Source organism: Eulemur rufifrons, chromosome 7 (assembly GCF_041146395.1).
Source record: "Eulemur rufifrons isolate Redbay chromosome 7, OSU_ERuf_1, whole genome shotgun sequence".
NCBI classification, from domain to species: domain Eukaryota; kingdom Metazoa; phylum Chordata; class Mammalia; order Primates; family Lemuridae; genus Eulemur; species Eulemur rufifrons.
In genome coordinates, this window is record NC_090989.1 from 94576538 (window position 1) to 94594425 (window position 17888).

Consider the following 17888-nt stretch of genomic DNA (forward strand, 5'->3'; position numbering starts at 1 on the left):
GAATAGATACTTGGGAGAATGAATGGATGAGGGAAAAAGATTGACTTACAAATGATTTTCTTTGGAAATTAAATTAATTTGAGAGTCAGGTATTATATGTAAAATGATTTGGGCCAGGTCTGCTTGCATTCTTGGTCTTCTTTTTTATAATATATTGAGATAACAGGGAGGGAAAGGGAAGTTGATTGTTCTTTTTGATGGTTCTGGTTTTTATGAAGAAAGAGGAAAAGATCCTTCCAAAGCCTGTTGATTTATAAGGGCCTTTAATTCAAAATTTACTTTATACCAAGGAGTCTTATTTTAGAGTGAAATTTCTTCAGTTCCTTCGGTCATATCCTCAAGTTTATCTACATCATCAGTTTTACTTTCTGAAGCACAAAATTCATATTCTCACCTTTTCATTAGTTTTTACTTTCTTCTCCAATCTGAATCAGGTGTTAAAAAGGCTTGCTTTAAAATTTTAATTATTCTTGACATTGCATTTTTGTATAATTCTTTATTAGTCTACTGTTTTCCAGATCTCATATTTCCCTTTTTCTTGGTTGCTTCTTTCATTTGCTCATTTCTATATTTATTTAGAAAAGTAGAGCAGAAAAAAAAGTTTATGACTCTTTAAAGCTCCAAATATATATATATATGTGTGTATATATATATATATATATAGTTATGTGTATATGTGCACATATGTGTGTATGTTTGTTGTGTGGTTAAAACAAGGAGATGATCAAAATATAATTTCATGAATCACATGGTTTATTGCTATAAAAGAGATTTTTTTTTCCCAACAATGCTTAAAAGGGGGAGATAATGAGAACAAAAATCACAGGGAATACGCTGGATAGACAAGGCACATTAAGCACATAGTGATTTTCAATTTCATTTAGAGTCCAACTATTAAAGTCTAGTTGCTCAATTAGGATGGAAGCAGGCTTCTGTGGATGTAAAGTCTAGTTGAAGTTTGAGGCTCACTTTTCTTGGAAATATTCTTGCATGAGACAGCTTGACCAACACAGAAAACATGCAAGGTCATTCCATATAGTGAGCAGTGCCAGTGTTGGCAGGTAAAACTTCAGAGAATAGCTGGACGGCTGTCAGAGAATATGACTACTACAGCCTGAGCATTAGGTCTTCTGAGAAGCAGCTGACAGAGAGTAGCCCAGCCACAGGCTAAGTTTTAAAAGGTGTGTCAAAATCTTGAGTATTTATAAGTGTTTTGGAGTCTAGTAGTTGAGGCCAATAGCTTACATATGTGGTCTAAGAAGGTGTGACATAACATTCTTATGGGGAGTGAGATTGCTTTCCATGTTCCAACACAGCAAAACATACCTCACTCACATTGCTAGGTGTTAGAGTCATTTCAAAGCTGCGATGCAGTATGTGTGTGTTTGTGTGTACTAGAGAGAAAATTTATGTTTTCAAATTCTAAATAAAAAATAATTTGAGAAGACTAATGCCAAGTGGATTCTCATTCTTTTGTAATATTCCTCTCCCTTTTTTAGATCTTTGTTAATTGTATTATATTTCTGATCTTTTATAAATTTTAGATTTGTCTATTTTATCCTTGGTGCTCTGCAATGCCACAGGTATTTGTATTTTTATTAATGTATTCTACTCAATAAATTTTTTGCATTTTCAAACTTACTTTTTTATCCTTTTTGATTTTTTAGTGTTTTACCAGTAATTTCCCTCTCTCATGTTATCTGTTTGCTTGTTCTCCCCCCTGCCCTTTGCTGAACAATTAGACAGGTACATTTATGACACTTATTTTTCTCTTATTTTTCCATGTATTTCTTTGGTTCCTATATTTTAGACTTGAAATCAATCTTTCAACCATTCTATTTAATGCTTTATATTAGAAATAATATTTCTAATTTCACATATTTCTTATTCTACTCTGCTTATTTCTTCTTTGGAGTATCCTTATTTTGTTAATGGATTTCATCTTTCATCTTTGAAAGATATATCTGAAGGCACTAATAGCTTTTGTAAATATTCTCCTCAGTTATTTTCACTCTTTATTATGTTTTATTCTCTTCAATGTTGTAAGTATCTTTTTATGTGTCTGTTGTTGCTTGTTTGGGCATTTATACTTCAAATTCAAAGAGTAGGCTCATTCATATAATAGCAAGCAGGAGTTTCCTTCGCCGTTATATAGGCTGGTCTCTTCCCCCAGTAGCCTCTGAATAGGTAACCAGATATTTAACTAGATATTTAATGTCCATTTGTAGAGTATATTCATTCATTAGCTGTTTTAACTTTAGGGTCTTAGGGTAGGAGGCCAAGGAGCAAACACCAGCACTCCAAGAGATCAAAACAGGGAAAGCTTTACTCTGGAGTGTTCACACTAAACCCCATGCAATGCAGAATTAGCTCGGTTTACTCAGAGATTTTTACTTAGAGATCAAAAGAAAGACTGCAGTTCTGGGAGAAGGGCGGGGTAAAGTAAAATAAAATTGTTCTGATATGGACTTTCAATTAATCACCCAGTCTGTTGCCTTACTATTCAACTTTGCTCTCAGTGTCTCCTCTCTACAAGCTTCTGCAGGATTCTTCTGAAAAGAATGACTTCAAGTCAGTCTTCTCTTGGCTATATGCTCTGAAAGCTAGCTTCTTGCTGTGTTTCATTCACCAATGCACTCAAAGTGTTAACTTCAAGTTAACAATCATTTGTTCTCATTATTCTTTGTTTTACTTTCTCAATCTTACTCCTTTAAAAAGCCTATCTTCTTTCTACTAGTATGCCTTCAATAAACATTTATTTGTTGATTGTTTGGACCATTCTCTTTTTGAGTATCACTTGCCTGATAGTTTTATCTTGAACTGTTAAAAACCTGTTTCTCTCTGAAATTCCAGCATGCAGATACATTCTTCCAAACCTCACTATATTTACAGTAAGAATGGATATGGTTACAAGGATGGTATGATAGTCCATGGTCCGTTCTAGCTTGACATCAATAAGAATAGAGAGAAATGCATGGATTCAGAGTAAATTGAAGGGTAAAACTTAAAGAACTGTAGATTGATAAGACACATTGAATAATTTTTACAGTTTGTAAAATTAAATGAATAGAACTTTCATTTAATGAGCTATAGGACATGATGAGTAGATTTGAGAGAGAGATCATAAAATCAGTTTTGACATTTTGGAGTTTGAATTCCTTGCAAGTCATCTATGTGGATGAGTACATAAGCAGTTGTACATGTGTGTTGAGAATCTGGGACCTATGGATAATGACTGAAGTAAGATTAGGAATGAGTCATCTAGGAATAAAGTACAAAAAAAGAAGAAAAGATAGACTAAGACAAGGAGGTCATTGATAAATTCTAGATTTAATCATCAACATAGAACAGGAGAATTCAACAAAGAAGAATAAGTTGGGATATCAAGAGAGGCAAAAGAAAAAGTAAAACATCAAGTGTTTAGAGAGCTGCAGAAAGAGGGAATCCTAGGAAAGTCTGAAGACCAGGTCCTGGCCAAATAAAAAAGCATAAACAATTTACTGAACGAACAAACACTTTTCAGCACTTACTATATTTTAGGCATTGAATTGGTTCCTGGGACTGCAATGGAAAAAAAAAAATATATAGTTCAGGGCCTCTAGGACTTTAAAATGTAGCATGAAAAATGACCATTATACAATAAAATGTAAGTATGCTACAAACCAGAAAAGACAAACATAGTATGTTATACAAGTGTATGGGCATAATTTGGGGGTCTAATTTCTTTGTGTAAAGAGTAATTCTTAGGCTGTTATTAAAATATGATCAGTAGATGTTATTCTAACAAGTATATGAGTCCTATAATGCCATAGAGTAGAGAAGAGGAAGACAAAAAAGAGAAAAGTACTGTGGAGTGGGAATCCTCAGAGGAAATCAGTTTCAGTTTGTTCCACTGATAGTTCAAAAGAAGAAAAGTAGAATTATCACAGATTTCCAAATGTCCCAGCAATCCACATGCACAGCCGAACCTACAATGGATGTGCTGAGAAGACAAAAGGAGAAGCAAAGAACCTGTTTCCATAAAACTGGCTGATATTGAAACAGTGTGCTTGTGCACTCTACCATGAGAATCAGTTGAGTCACAATTTAGAGCTTTTCCATAACTTTTAAAATCATTTTGGATGATCACAATTTTAAATATTTGATCACTAGATTTAAACTCTTTTACAGTTTGGCATGATACATGAATTTTAAATACAGTAATGAAGAAATGATTTATTTTGAACTTTCTAACTGCAAATTTCATTTAAAAATTTTATTATCTTTACAAAAACAGAGAAAAGATTCAAATAATTCTGAAAAAATCTTAACAACTTCTATAAATTGAGGACTGTGCACCATCTTTAATAGAACTTTTTTTTTTTTTTTTTGGTAACATTTCTTAAAATTAAGCACCTTTTTAAGTGATCTCCATAGTTTTCTTGACCTTTTGGTAGAGAACGTTTTCAGCGAAAAGATCATCTTGGTAAATTCTTAAAAGTCAAAAGGAAATCTAAAGGCTATTTTTAAGAACTTGAAAAGGCCAAACACTTAACATCTTGCAACATTGTATTTTTTCACACTATAGAAACTGCCTTAAAAAGGCACTTTCAAGATAAAATCATTTAAAATTTTACTATGTGGCAAGCTACTTTTTCAAATCCTAAATAACTGCTTCTACATTAGTGGGTTACAGATTAGAGAAAAATAATTTATTGTAGAGTCAACTAGTATGCGAGTGATTACCAAGGAGTCAGATATGTTATAAACACACATACACACACGCATAAAACACATACACATTCAGAACACTAGCAAGCTGTTTCAGATTTTGCTTTGAAAATTTGGATAAATAATGCAAAATTTTAAGACAAAACTTACAAATTTGAAGAGAAGTTTTATATTTTACATTAGATGAAAAAAGGTAAAACTAAAACAAAACAAAAAATCAATCTTATTGAGAAGCCAAAAGACCTTCTTTAACTTTTCAATAAATATTTTAAAGCTGAAGTGAAATTCACAGATTAGAATTTGAAATCATATTCATCAGAGACTGGGATTTAATGGAGATGCCATTTGAAGGAATAGAGAAATAAAAAGAGTGGGGAACAAAACCTTGGGATTTGGGATACCTGTTACCAGTTTACCCAAAACAACATGATTTATTTTTATTGACATATATATTGGGTCCTGAGTTTTTTGTCTTTTTTTAATCAAAAAGAAGCAACAGCAAAGAAATTTAGGTGAAAAAGAGAAAAAAATATGATTGCACATCTATCCCAAACCTAGTGCAACATCATCAGTAAATAAAAGCAAAAACAAAGATTCAAAGAGTATAAGAATTAAGCATAATCAGAGACCAGCCCCAGAATCTTGGTGTTTTTTTTTTTTCCATCTCTATTCCCCTCAATCTATATATGTAAGTTTCCTTTTCAAGGACAGAGTCACAGACTAATGAAAGTGGGAAAAGTACATACATCGGAGTACATGCCTATTGTTGATCCTTTATATCTGTATGATAGAGTAACAATGCCTTGGTGAAATACCTTTTTTCTTGATTTATTAATTTTAATAGCTTTAAGGGAATAACTGATATATAAAAAGTGGAGATATTTAACGTATACAATTTGACAATTTTGCATTTGGAGAAATGTATACACCTGTGAAACCATCATCACAGTCAAGGTAAAAAACATGCACCACATTCAAAAGTTTCCTCTTGCACCTTTGATTTTTGTTTGTTTTGTTCCATTTTGTTCTGTTTTGTGGTAAGAACACTTAACATAAGCTCTATCCTCTTGAAAAATTGTTAAGATCAAAGAGATAAAGAGATACCTGGACTTCCATGTTTATTACAGGTCCAATACCTATTAGTTGCTATACCTTGGTGAGGTAGGTGGACATTAATTTCATGGGGGGACAATAGCCCTAAGGAGGGACTCTTTTACCATATCAACTAATTGAATCTAAGACCATTTAAATCGGAAATTCATAAGGGTTGGGCTATCTAGATTTAGCTCAAACATTTAAGTTCTAAATATAAAAAACTTAAAATGTGCTAGAAGCAATAGGTATGTTTATAATGAGATATAATTCAAGTCAGAATTTGCTTGAGAGTTGTAAATTAAATATTAGGGTGGCATAGAAGAGAGTGAGTTTAATAGCTGTTTAATACCTATCTAGGAAAAGAAAGACAGTCAGAGAGGGCTTCATGGAGCAATCTGTCATAAGGACCAGGAAATGTGCTTGACCTTTGCCCCAGAGGGAGACATTAACTTTTTTTTATACTGGACCATAAACAAACCTGCTCTTTGATCTGGAAGGACACACTGTCTCTATATTCCAAGGCTGTGAACTAAACAAATAACCTTGAAAAAATATTCATGATCAAAGTCTGTCATTACCTCTGCTTCCAAGATGGGCAGGAATGTGAAGAACTGATGGTGAATTGTCTTGCAACAGAGACAACAAGCTATCTCAACAGGCCAAATGAGAGATACTCTATACCAAGAACTAGGGAAGAAATAATGGGAACAGAAGGAAGAAGAATGAATCCAAAATATTACATAGGTGGGTTAAAAGGGCTGAATAAGCACTGTTTGGGAAAAAGGAAAAACAAATATCTGAGGATTTGGATATGAATAAAATACATATGTGTTTCATAGAAAAAAATAGTTATATTTGGGTAGATGCTATATTGGTAATGAACTGACAAGTAGAAAATGGCCCAGAATATCACATATAAATTATGCAACAAAAACATGTGTTTATAATCTTTATCAATTAAAATATTAACATTTTACTTGTAAACTGAATACAGAAAGTACTAGTCTCTTTAAAGGTGATATTATATTTGTTAGTGAATCTCACATATAGTAATTAGTATTTTTGATGGTCAGCACATTGGATGCAAAATATATTTTAGTTATTAGAAAAAAATGAGATCTTTCCAGAGCTAAATAATAGGCAAGTGCACTTAATTAATATTAACCTTGACTGTTGTATAAATTTATCGAAATAATTTTTCATTTAAGATATCTGGAGCTAATGCTGAAAGTCAATCATGGTTATATATATATTTCACTGTGAGAAAAATCACAATTTTTATTCACTTCATGTTGTATCTAAACAATAGGTACATTATTTATCTTGGCTGCTGCAGTTGACAATTTGGTCATCAGCAAAAAGGAATTAAATCCATTACTTTGCATGTTAGCAATCTGACCCATGAAAGAAAGCATGCAAAGTTAAGCAACAGTGAGCTTTCTTTATACTCACAAAAACCAAAACTACGTGTCAAAGAAGAAAGGTAAATATTAATATTAAGCATGAAAATTTTGAGTGTGATTTTGGATTGTTAAATAAAATCAATTTTCAAATATGCAAAAAAAAGTAAAAATCTTATTTAAATTTTTAAGAATATTTTTGTGCCAAATGCATTACAAAGTAAATCTTAAAGCAAGGAGTTCTATAATTTTCATGTATTCCCTAGAATTTGGGCCTGTGTATTCGTAATCAAACTTTCTGAACTTTGATAATAAACTTAGAACATTGAAGGAAAAATGAGATCCTAGATAGGCTTGGTTCTATCCTATACTTCAAAGTAGTTTTTAAATATTATATTATAAAGCATTTATTGCTCCTAATATTTTCCTTAATTTCATGATGTTCTAATGCCTTAATGATTTCCCAATTGGGAATAGAATCAATAATCTTATTCCCAAATGCAGGTAAAACAATTGTCATGAATGTACTGAGTCTTATCAAATAAATTCATCATATAGGACAAAATAAAATGTCCTAATGTATAAAATGAAAGTAGGCATTTGATGGTATAGAAAGCTGTGCTCTGAAAATCAAGATTTCTGATGTCATTTCTAGCTTTATGATTTTTTTTGTTTGTTTTATAACATTATCCGCTATATGATAGTTCACTCTAAAATTTGATTTAGAAAGGTAGAGAAAAACTTAGACCAGGAATAAGGGTAAAAGGAGGAAAAAGAGACAAGAAACAAAACAAACAGCTTTGTGTTTTCTTGCAAAAAGTTGGAGAGCAACCTTAAAGCTGCCTGAGAAAGAATGGATAGGCCACTGCCTTTCTCCTTGCTTTATGTCATGAAAATTCAAAATTCCAACACTTAATAAATTTCAAAATAAAAAAATATGATGAAAGTAAGTTTCAGATGGAAATATCTCAGAGATACTATTGCCTGAGAAGTATCACAACTATTTGGATTTTAAAACAATTATCTGAATCAAATTATTAAACATTTAAAACAAACAAATGATTAAAAAAAAAAACTGATTGAGTCCACTAATAATTTGTGGCTTGAAAGTCCCTAAATCTTTCAAAAGGAGAAAAATAAGTAGGACAAGGATGATCTTAGTGGACAATTTGCTTAAACTGAGTTAATAAAAAATTTCTCTTTGGTACATTTTGCTATAAGGACACAGCTTCTAAGAACATTGGGCTTCTTTACTTCATATCTTTCCTGCCAAATACTAAAGATTTAGAAGTAGCAATGTTTTCTGCTCTGCCCTCCTCATGGGCTCTGCTTATCAGTTGTATCCTCCAATCTTTTTTTTTATTGTGATAATTTATTTAACTCAATATATCCAAAATATTATCATTTCAGTATGTGATCCATATCATGTTATTAATAAAATATTTTTTGGTACTAAATCTTTCAAAACCACTCTGTATTTTAAGATTCAAGAACATCCCAGCACATTTGGATGCATATGTCTGATTTTTCCTGCCTTTATTTATATTAAGGTTGATCAGTGGGTCCAGGGAATGTCTACCTGTTTCTTTTCATATAATTGGTTATCATTTATTGATTAGTATTTTCCCAATTTCTCTGAGAGTTGCAAAATAGCAGTTTTCTAATTCTATTATATCCTCTTCATGTAGTAGTTCTTAGTCTTCTATTAAGAATTACATGTTTAGAAAGGGACATTAGCAGGAGAAAAAATCACCAGCACTACCTGGGAACTGGTCTCCACCCCACCAGATCAACAAGAAGTTGTGAGGCAGTTTTACTGTGCACTGGTTATCAGCTTGTCTGAATCCAGTGAGATAGAACACCCATGCACACAAGTTACATGAAGCAGGTTTATTACTTATGGACAGACAGCAACTGACAACAGAAGCCAAGAACTCATTGTAAGCCGATGCCCTTAGGCTCAGAAAGCTGCCCCAGGCCTATAGAGACCCAACAATACATGCCTCAGTTGAATCACAGATGAGGGAACCCAGAAAGCAGCCCACCTGGGGGTTTATTCCTTGGGGTTAATGAGACACTCTGGGCAAAAGTGTTAAAGGACATTCTGTTTGGGGGGCACTGAAAAAGAGCCCGGGCTATTTTGATCAGCTCCCTGTTATCAAGATGTTGCATTTCCAGCACATTCTGCAGTTATTTCTGAGAACTACAAGCAAGAAGGAGAGAGGTGGAAATGAGTTGGTACAAGACCACCCAGGAAATTATCCTGCAAATGTGGTTAACAAGAATTTGAGAAGATGGCTTAAAGGGAAGAGTGTCCGTTGGGTAATTAGCTCCCTTCCTTTTAAGGTAATGCTATCCTTTTTAAGCAAACTGATATTATTAAGAAATTAATAGCTTGTTTTTCTGCACTTGAAATTCCCAAAGCCTATGCTCTTTCTGACAGTGTATTTAAAGCAATTAAAGTACTGGCAGCTATTCAAGTAAGCTTAAAAAATATTTTCCAAAAGAAAGGCAATTCTTTTATATGCTATATCTGCTAGGCATATATCATATTAACGATCAAAACTATCATCTGCCAGTGATATATTCATGAAATATAGGTGTTAGATTTAGTAGAGAAGAATTTCAAGCTGATGAACCAAAAGACAAATGAAAATATACCACTAGTTTATGTGACATTCCATTGGGAAGCCATTTTTGTTGGTCACATAAATGTATAAAGTACTAAAGGAGGGTCTTAACATGTTAAAAAATAGAAAACATACATGTAAATGTTATAAAGGGAATATGTTTTATTTAACAGGGGTTTGTAAAATTCACATTTTGAAGTGAATTTTTTGAAATTCAATAATCATGTACATTTTTTTCAAAGCACAAAAATAAGTTCTTGGAAGGAAAGTGCAGCCACTTGAATGTGGGGCCCGAAGAATAATTCTCTCTTTAAGGGGTTTCCTCTGTCATTAACAGTGTAGATGCTGATGAAGAAAGTGAATAGCCAACTGCTTTAGCTGGATCAGAGTGTTTAATTCATTGATCACAGAGAAATAATACATTTAGGGTAGGGAAGACCTGAAATTTAATCTTAACCTTGTAAGTACCATAAATTCAATTTCTTCAAGATGTTGAGATACTTTCATCCCAAGAATGTGTACATGAAAATACATACTAACATATACTACCTATGTGTAGTATATAAATGCATGTTGAGCAGCATATTCCATACTATTTCTATATTTAACTTCACCTCAGGAAAACATCAATATAAATTTCAGATGAAAAATATTTTATTGGAAAACAAAAGCATATAAGTTTAATTAATATAATTTATTTAATTTTTGTTTTTATACTTATGATTTTTGGACTTATGTATTTTTTTCTTTGTTAAGAATAAAGTTACTTACATTCATATTTAATATGCAATTGATAAATTATTAATTGCTATTATCCATCAGTAATTGTGACTTTTAGCTGACCCAGCAGGTGTATAGAAAAGGGCAACTAACAATAATGTAAATGAGAAAATAATCACTTTTTCCAGTATATTGAAGTCAATCGACTGGATGATGGGCTGATCTACTTTTTTGCTAGTTTTTGTTTAAGAGTTTATTTTATAAAACAGTTTTTGGGTAACAATGCAAGGATGTAAATCCTATGTTCCCACTAAATTGGCCAAAAATCAATAACATCAAATTAAATATGGAAATAAAAACTTGTACATTGATAATTATTTTATGAATATATTATTGGCATATGATACAAAATGATTTACATATAGTTATGAAAATAAAATGTTCTTTGTGAAATTTAGGTTAAGCTTTAGGAACAGTTTCAAAAGTAAAATATATTTTGCTCTGGATAGTAATGAAGACAACATAGAAAACATTTTCAAAGAAGTGGAAACATACTAGAAGTGGTAGAGAGCATACAAAGTCTATGTAATATGATAAAATATTGGAGCATATAGAAAAGGTGACCAATGAAAAATTCCCATTGATGAAGGAGCAAGGTGATTAAGGATTTTTTAGGAGCATGGATGGATAATATTCAATTTTAATTAGTTTTTCTTCAGTATATATTTCCTCTGTTTACAGAATCTTTTAGTAAATCCTGTTTTCCACATATGCCTTTTTAAGTTCCCCATTACCATGATCACCCAATGGAAATGAAAGAAAGAGAACAGTTGAGTTGTGGACCAAAGAGAATAGCAGTATGAGATAAGCCTTGGGTCATATTAAGTAAGGATTGAAACCTTGGAGATTCAAGTATAAATACTCATGAGTTTTCTTGAAAATTTCAGAAATTGTATAGTGACTTTGAACTTCCCACAGATCACTGGATTAAAACACTTCTATTAAATTTAGATGAATCTCAAAGTATAAAGCTAATATTTGGCTCATAATATTTAGTTTATATTAATATCTCTTTGTGGATAAATTTTATACAATAAAGTATTTTAGAGTAACCTTTAAACTATTTTAAAGTAAAATACTTTTTAAAATCTTTCTTAATGCTTTCAAAATATGAAAATTTTATTTCTCATTGGGGACAACAGAATGATTTTGGCATTTGTTTTCCTTTTTAAAATAGGTCCAAGATAGCAAGGGGCTTTTAATCCTTTGTCTAAATTCTATTAATTTAATCTATTTAGGATCACTTTAGGATGGTGAATTTGAGTTCAAGTTATAATGATAGACATAAGAAATATTTCTGAGAATTTGAATGAAAAATACTGATTAAATTTTGCAGACAAATAGGGAGATGGTACTTGTAGAAATCTGAAGAGCTACTCAGATATATCCTCAATGGGTCATATTTCCTCTGTGAATTCATTACAGTCTCAATTTTGATCTAATACCTGCAGTTTTATAAATTCTTTCATATTAAGAGTCTCAGAGTCTTGAAGGATGCTGATTTATCCTAACAAAATTCACAAGAGACTGAAATATACAGACTGTATAGCATATTTTATATTTTTAAGTTGAATATAATAAATATAGCTACCTAAGAAATTAGAAATTAGTTCTTTGAATATACATGAGTAGGACATTCTCTAGTAAATTAGCTTTCTAGGAAAGGAAATTATCCAAAGATCCATTGGTGAGAAAGGACTTAGAATAAAAATATTTATTACTTGATTTAATTTTATATAACATTGATCTCTGACAGTAGAATATATCCATCTTTAAAACAGAGGTAAAATAAATTTTCAGATCTTTCTAGTAGAATCTTTATTCCCTACAAATGATTGGAACATATTTTTTCCTCTGGGACTTATATTACTGCTTTCTTTCTTGGATCTGGAGTGGTGTCATCAAATAGGTTTAAGAGAAACTAAAAATGAGGTGGGGAGAGAATCAGGGTTTTACATTAGCTCTTAGTTTGTAATCCTAGAAGGAGATAGCTGGACTAGGTAGATCCACAACAATGTGGCATAAGTGAAGCAGAAAACTGTATTTCCAGCATAGAGTACATTGGCTGTGAAAGGACATGAGCTACCCCTCCTGGGCTTCCCTTAGTTCCTTAATTCCCACTGTGCCATGGAAGGTATTGATATGTTCCTCATGGTTCCACAGAATGAAAGGTAGTAAAGCTTAGATCTACTACCATGCAGGAGAACCTCTATGGCAGAGGAAGAGATTTTTAGTCCATTTGTGCTGCTATAACAAAAATACCACAGACTGGATTTATAAACAAAAGAAAATTATTTTTTCACAGTTCTAACGGATGAGAAGTCCAAGATTAAGATGCCAGCAGATTCATTGGCTCACATGGTGGCAGGGATAAGGAAGAGCTTTGGGGTCTCATTTATAAGGACACTAATCCCATTCATGAGGGCTTTACCTTCATGACCTAATTTCCTCCCAAAGGCCTTATCTCCAAAAACCATCACGTTCAAGATTAGATTTCAAACTATGGATTTGGGAAGAGACATAAAAATTCAGGCTATAGCAGAGAGGTACCAAATTTCAGAAGCTTTTGTGGAGGAGCAGAATAGCTGCCCCACAGATTGCATGGAGAATATGGCTGAAAGGCAGAGGTGTCTGCAGAACCTGTGAAGCGAAACCAAAGCAATACAGAAAGACAGACACTGATCCCTGAACAAGTCAAACAAACAGACCATGGGTTCAACACTCTACACTTCAATAGCAGATACAAACAAGCCATATAGGCATCTAAGGAATGTACTGATGTGGATGCCAAAGGGCAAAGAAGAAAGTAGTTGATCCATTGTGTGTGGATCCCAGGTATCTTCACTCCTTCCACTGTAATTTTGTATATGCCATAAGTCAGCCCAATATTTATTTAGGGAGTGAAACAATTTCAGAAAAAATGAATTTTTAGCTAAAAGAATACCTAAAAGAGATTATTTAAATTAGAAAAGACTGATGTACTACTGCATATTATCTAATAAAAAGAAATCATAATTTGTAAGATGCGATCTAATTTTAGAGATGTAATTTTGTTTAAAGAATGTGCTTTAATTAAGGTTGAAGAAAAGAGTATGATTTAGGAAAAGACTATTAATAATTATACTTAAAATTATATTTGCCACCCTCTACCCTATCCTAGAGGATATTATTTGTGGCTTTCTTGCCTGAATTAGGCAAGAAATCAATTCTAAGTTCAAATTCTAAATCAAATTTGAATGCAAATTCTTAACACTTGAGATAATAATCCATAAGAATTATGGCTTATCCAACCAGGAATTATTCAGCATTCTAAACAATTTACCTGAATTTAAAAATATTTTCATAGTTCCCTTCCTCTTCCATGTTTATTTTTTGAAATGTCCAACCTCATATGTATCTGAAATCATAAACTACAGTGAAATTCTACTATCCCAATTTGTCCTAACTGCATAGAAAAGTGGCTCTGTCAACTCTACTGAGGATTAGGATATATTCATTAAGTGTAATTTAATTAACATCAGAGTATTTTCTAAGATAGCTATTTGGATTTATGATATAATTATCAATATGATTCTAGAATTGAAATGTGTATCAGGGAGCATTTAGTTGCTTCTTTATGAAGCTTCCCCTATGAGATATTAATAAATGCAATTGGAGGATTTTCTGGGTTTATATAGTTGGAATACTAACTAGGATTATCTCCAATTAGTCTCTAGTTTCCTTAGCTATATTTCCCTTATTTAGATTTTAAAAGCCTTGCTATATTCTCCTTTTATATTGGCAATAGGAGTATACCTAAGGGTATTCAACTTTGTTCACTCATTTTTGGGGACGCTTTATATTCTATTTTGCAAATAATGTGAAATTTGAGTTTCCCCCTCTATTGCATCATGAAGTACTAATTTCTGTAGAGTTATATCTATTTCTTGATGCAGATATGCTCATATTCACTTCAAATGACTGAGTTGTTCTCAGTTTTACTATACAGTTAAATCAGTGACTTTCATGTGTGGTCTTTACTGTCTACTAGTAAAGCACTTTTAGATATTTGTGTGAGAATATTTTTGTTTATCAGAATGGTTGTAAGTACTTCTTTCATTCAGTAACTGGTGACAAAGGATGCTAAATGTACCATATATGCATAAGACTATCTTACACAGATAAGCACTATGCTATTTCCTATAGGAAGTGGCCTCAAGAACATTGTGTTGGTGATAAACCTATTTATACTTTATCTTAGCCTAGGACTTAACTATGTTTCATATGGGAATAGCAAATATTCTTCCATATTTCAAATACACTGACCTTACTTTTTGGGTATAAGTACTGAGGAAAGATCATAAGATACTTTTCATAGTGGTTCTTGTTTCAAAGTTTACCTAGATTTTCTACTGGACTTGCCATGGCAACATGTTTGTATTACTCTGCATCTGTTCATGTTCTACACTCAAGTATGTGCATTTATGTATTATGATAGACATTTTATTATAATAGACCTTCCTTCTAGGCATTATATTCATTAATAAACTTTCCACTTATGTATGAGATTACTCAGTTATCTCCCCAATAATGCTGCAATAGAAATCAGCCATAAATTCAGTAGCATACTACCACCTACATTAATTTTTTGCTTTTGTCAACTAATTGAATAGGAATGGTTTTAGATCATGTGGGCATACTTGTCTCCAATCAGAAAGCTAAGTTCAGATCTGCTCCACTAGCTTCCCATCCTCCTTGGACCACAGAAAATCAGAACACAAAATAGATAGTTTGAAATGAGTGAGCACACTTCATGTTTTGCTCATATGGCATTTTTTAACATAATTAACCAAAGCAGATCACATGCTTTCATTTTTATGGGCCAACCCAATAATCAAAAGCTGGGTAAATACACTCCATTCATCATGAGGCCCAAGCAAGACAAATGACCAAGTCCAATATTATGAGATGGGAAAGTACATGTCTTCCATGGAGGTTTGGTAAGGCAACAGAGTGAATGCTTGCTGGAAAGTTATCTAAAATCAATAGGAACTATATTGATTTTTTTTTTAAATTAGATGTAGAATTTGATTATAATATCGATGACTTTCATTCAAGATAAATAATAGGGTTCTTTAAAAAATACCTTCCAGTTTGAATACACATGAACAGTTCAAGGTGGACCATATCCTAGGACATCAAATAAATTTTAAAAATTTAAAAGAATTTAAATTAGTCAAATTATGCTCTCTAGCTATGTAGTAGGCAGAAAAAAGCTCTCTTACCCCCACAAATATGTTCATATCCTAATCACTCAAACCTGTTAATGTATTACTTTACAAGGCAATAGGAATTATGTAGATGTGACAAAGTTAAAGATTTTGAGATGGGAAGATTATGCTGGATTATCTGGATGGGTGCCATGTAAACCCATGGATCATTTTAAGAAAGGCACAGAAAGGTCAGAGTCAGAGATGTGACTCCAGAAACAAATGTCAAAGTGATGCCAATGTTGTAAGAAGTCTATAGTCAAGAAATTCTCACAGTCTCTAGAAACCGGAAAAGGCAAGAAAATGGATTTTTGCCTCATGTCTGGAGACTGGAGGCAGACTCTAGGTTGCCATTGGTGTTATCCTGAACATGTCCTGACTTGTTAACAAAGAAGCAGCACTAGTCTTTTAAGAACAAGCAGGTACCCCCTTCTGCTGCAGTTGGAAAATCAAGGGCCCACCCTGTTGAATGTCCTTGGTACTTACCTTGGTCACCCCATTACTTTGCATCCTGGGAATTCTTATATTGGGACTGATCCTCAAATTTTCTAACTAAATTTATTTCATCCCATCTAGAGGCCATCAAGCTACAAATGGTCCTACATTCTCTGCCAGTCCCAGTGTCTACGTCCTCCTCACAGCTACAGCTACAACAATTTACCAAGGACATATACCATGGTCACCTGGAGAGACCCCCGGAGAACCTGCAAGAGGCCACCCTAATAGGAATTGTCACCCCCAATCAGCAGGAAGCAGGCAGATGAGTCGATGCCCTGAGCCAATGATTTGGGCCTTTAGAATAGAAAGTGGGGCCATGTTAAGTAGACAGCAAGGGGACCTCAGACCCTCCTGGGGACAAAGGCAGGCACTCTGAGCAAGCAAATGCTACATCTGCAGGAGGACAAAACACCTCATGAATCTGCCAGCCAGAACTTAGTGGGCCAACTGCAAAAGAATGCAGAGGATTCTCTGGCCTGCAGGACAAGCAGCACAGGAACAGCAGGATCTGGAAGGTAACCTAGAACAACCTAAGGCTAATTATCATGCTATTAGCTTAAATCTACATTGTGTAGTTCACTCCCCAAAATGGGCTTTCAGAGAGGCTTGCAGGAGATCCTCATGCATAGGAAGACTCAGGTTATATAACTCCCAGCTGTCTATCAAAGTGGTTCAAGGGTGACATCTGAACCAAAAGAAGGACCCAATCCAGACACTATAAAAAAAGCCCCCAGAATATAACCAAGGCCTTTTTGTTATGGCAAGGAGTCTATTTATTTGCTGTGGTAAATGTATCTTGCTCTTGCTCTATAAACCTTTATCATGCTCTTGTCCTATAATCCTATCTTCCTCTCCTCAATAAATCTCATTTTGTGCTTATCTTAAAATAAATAAATAAATAAATAGGAAAGAAAATGGATTTTCTTCAACAATGTCCATAAGGAACACAGTCTTGCCAAAACCTTGATTTTATCTCAGTGACTCTGATTTTGGACTTCTGAACTTCAGAACTGTAAGGCAATAAATTTGTGTTCCTTAAGCCATTAAATATGTGAAATTTATTAGAACACCAATAGGATACCATTATAATACACACATTATCCCATTTTAAGACTCACTATAATGCTACAGAAAACCAAACAAAGGTAGTATTGGTAAAGGGAGGGACAAATAGATCAATGGAACAGAATAGAGAGTCCAGAAATAGATCCACACAAATATGGCCACTTGATTTTATTTTTTTAACTTGAGAATTTGTGATTTATTGACTGATTGATTGATTGATTGAGGCAGAGTCTCGCTCTGTTGCCCTGGGTAGAGAGCAGTGGCATCATCATAGCTCACTGCATTCTCAAACTCTTGGGCTCAAGGGATCCTTCTGATGGGGTTTTGCTCTTGCTTAGGCTGGTCTGGAACTTCTGAGCTAAAGCAATCCTCCAACTTTGGCCTCACAGAGTGCTATGATTATAGGTGTGACCATTTGGTTTTTGACAGAAGTGGAAAATAAATTCATTTGAGAAAGAATA